The sequence below is a fragment of the Sinocyclocheilus rhinocerous genome, unplaced genomic scaffold (assembly GCF_001515625.1).
Source record: "Sinocyclocheilus rhinocerous isolate Xijiao unplaced genomic scaffold, SAMN03320098_v1.1 scaffold894, whole genome shotgun sequence".
Taxonomy (NCBI): Eukaryota; Metazoa; Chordata; class Actinopteri; order Cypriniformes; family Cyprinidae; genus Sinocyclocheilus; species Sinocyclocheilus rhinocerous.
This window is the reverse complement of record NW_015644350.1, coordinates 525,090-528,789: the sequence shown is the minus strand read 5'-3', so window position 1 is coordinate 528,789 and position 3,700 is coordinate 525,090.

Genomic DNA, 3,700 nt, shown 5'->3' with positions numbered 1-3,700 from the left:
AGGATAAAATATCAAGAGCCTTTCCAATGTCTAGAGACAGACGGAGACATTTTTTTTTGCACTGCGGCTCTCTGATAAGTAGTCCAGCAGATAAGATCACTTGGTTAACAGGGTCCAAAGCCTGAATTAATGAATTAATCATGCACTGAAATATATCCCTCTCAGCACCACTGAAGCATAACCACCCCTTCAACTTAACACAGGTCTATTAAATGTGCAACTTGATAAAAGAAGAAGAACATTGTGTTTCTGCCAGCCTTTTGAGAACATTTTGGTGCATATGATCATGATGTACTGTACCAGAACTCAAGCAGGGGAAAAAAATAAATACAAAATGAGGGATGTGTATCTCGACCAATTGTATTAAGGTTAAAAACATGTTTTTTTTAAACTAGTCGACTAGTCTAAGAAACTAAGTATATGCAATCCATTTGAAGTAGCCATACTTTATCAATAAATCAAACAGTAAAATCCCGTACTGAATGGCGCTGAAACATAGGCCATAAACAATGTGCTTGCCTTGCATTATGTTCAATAATCCTAAAGGAATAGTGCACCTAAAAATGAAAATTTGCTTAAAATTTGTTAAAATGACTTATAAATGTAGCATTACATCACTTGCTCACCAGTGGATCAAATCAGAATATCAGAATGATTTCTGAAGGATAGTGTGACTGGAATAATGATGCAAAAAAAATTGCTTTGAAATCACTATCAATTACATTTTTTTTCTGTGACAACAGCTGTTTTCATACAGCGATAGCTGGTGGACGCTTTTGTCCATATTAGGAATTTCCTCTTACGACTTTCTGTGCGAGAACGGCCTCCGGCTATGAGTATGAATGAAACATACACTGCACAGAGTGTTTAGCGCTCCGCGATGTTCATCTCGGCTTATTCTGGGTCCGAATAAAACATCAGATCATGCACAGACTATCCTGTCTCTTTGAATTTAAATCTATATTTATTCACACCGGCTCTTGAAAACCTCTATGCAAACACACTTGCCCGAAAAAGTGCGGGGGACGAATTTACGTGATATTAAAAGTGGGGGGGGACACGTCCCCCGCGTAATCTACGCCCCTGCTCCAGTGAAAAAGTCCATCCTTTTGTGCTCTAACATCAAAGTCCACTGACATATTTGTTTAGAACTGTCTTGGACTGTTTTCCTTTGTAAATGTTGTTTGATCTGTACATATTTCTCTCCTGATTTCAGGCAAGTCTACTTTTTCACTGGAGAAAGCAATACCATGCATATGAATAAAGAATAGAGGACTCAGATTTTTGATGGAACAGTTTGAAGTTCATCTTAACGATGAATTTGTTTATTAGAAACATGCAGTTTTTCATTCACAATTTATTACTTGTGGATTATTGTGATGTTTTTATCAGTTGTTTGGACTCTCATTCTGACTGCTGAGTGAATGGGTTCTCCAAATCTGTTCTGATGAAGATACAAACTCATCTACACCTTGGATAGCCTGAGGGTGAGTACATTTGCAACACAGTTTCATTTTTAGAATGTCAGCCAATATAGACATATCTATTCAAATCAAAATGCAGTAAAAGACCAATAGCTTGTTATAAATAGAATTCCTCACATAAAAGTTAGCACATTGACCTTGACGTGTACCAGCAACAAAACATTATTTGATGGATATTCCATTCATTATGATATTGATATAGCAACTGCTGTTGTCAAGTACGTTTCATTTATAATGTTTTCCCTTTAAACCAGTATAAAATTCCATACCGTGACCAATAAACAAGCTTTATTGTCATATTATGCCAGTTTGACCAGACATGCAATAGCCTACACAAAACTACTTATGATGATTTAGTAGATGATTTTTTCCCCCTGCTATTATATTTAGTGCTGGGTAACGATTAATTGTGATTAATCACATTCAAAATAGAAGTTTTTGTTTATATAATATATGTGTGTGTGCTGTGTATATTTATTATGCATATATAAAGACACACACATACAGTATACATTTTGAAAATATTTACAAGTATTTACTTTTATCTATTTATATTAATATAATTTATATTATATATAATTATATTTAATATATAAACAACATATTTTTCTTAAATATATATATATATACAATAACATGCATGTGTGTGTATTTATATATACATAATAAATATACACAGCACACACACACATATATTATGTACACAAAATACTTTTATTTTGGATGCAATTAATCGCGATTAATCGTTTCCCAGCACTACTTATATTATAATTACATTATATGTTATATCTAATATTATATTTAATATAATTTTATTAATGCAATTTTAAATAATGTAATTTTAAAGTAGCCTTTGTAAAAATTTGCAAAATATAAATGTGCCATGTATTTCTTATGATGACTAGCAGCAGCAGTGTTGTTTAGTTGATCAACCTCACACATGCCAACAGAAAACAGGTGAGAATGTGAATCTTTAAATCTAATTTAAATTTTTTTTGCAGCTCGTAAACACAGAAAACCTGAAGCCGTGGACATCTTGAATGAAGATATAGCATCACCAGAGGCTGGATCAGGTCAGGAAGTAGCTATAGGTTCCGCAAGACCCGAGACTAAGCCTGGTTATTGCTTACTTGTGGATGAAAACAAAAATTGAATTGAAAAGAATTGAAGGCTCTACAACACCTGAAGCTTAAGAGCAAAATTGCTATCAAAACTGGATTTGGTACCATGGGATACGCTAAACTGTTCTTGTGTTACTCCGGGATCAGAGCAGGATCAGTGATACTGCAGTTCCACAGATGCAGAAGAGGCCACAGATGCTTGATGGCAGCAGAGATTCGGCTGTCGACGGAGACTGCAGCTGAATTGATGAGCGAGGCCGGTGAGGCAGCGGTGAAGAGCGGCTGCTGCTGCTGCTGTCTGTGGTGTTGAATGAATGACAGTAGGGTTTAATGGGCATCTCTCATTTCTCTCAGCTGTCATGATTCAAACAGGCACAAGCAAAAGCACCGGCTGTGTAACCTCACAACCAACAGTCATAAATGAATAAAAGAACATTCACTATAAAAAAAAAAAACATTCAAAAGAATAAACCATTTAATATAATTATGATATAATATATGGAAATAATTGATTAGGTTTAGAGGCATAAAGTACAAAATGTGTGTGTGTGTGTGTGTGTCTGTGTGTGTGTGTGTGTGTGTGTGTGTATAAATATATAAATACATGTTATCTACATGTACATATTTCAAATATTTGTTATCTGATTACATTATTTTGTGCTACATTTTAAAATGCCTTTTAAAATGTTTTGTTTTGTTTGTCTCAGACCCAGAATATTGACGTTTAAAATGTAAACTTATAATAATAATAACAACAATAATACTAATAATAATAATACATAAATAAATAATTAAAATATACACAGTATTTATTGTAAAATGCTTTCAATTATTTACATTTATTCTTGCATAAATAATTTGTTTTAATTTTAATTTTAAATAAACAGTTTGTACTCTTCAAAAGTTTGGGACTTGTCAGATGTTTTATTTTATTTTTTTACAGAAGTTTCCTGCTAACTTTAATAATAATAATAATAATAATAATAATAATAATAATAATAATAATAATAATAATAATAATAATAATAATAATAATAATAATAATAATAATAATAATAATAATAATAATAATAATAATAATAATAATAATTATTA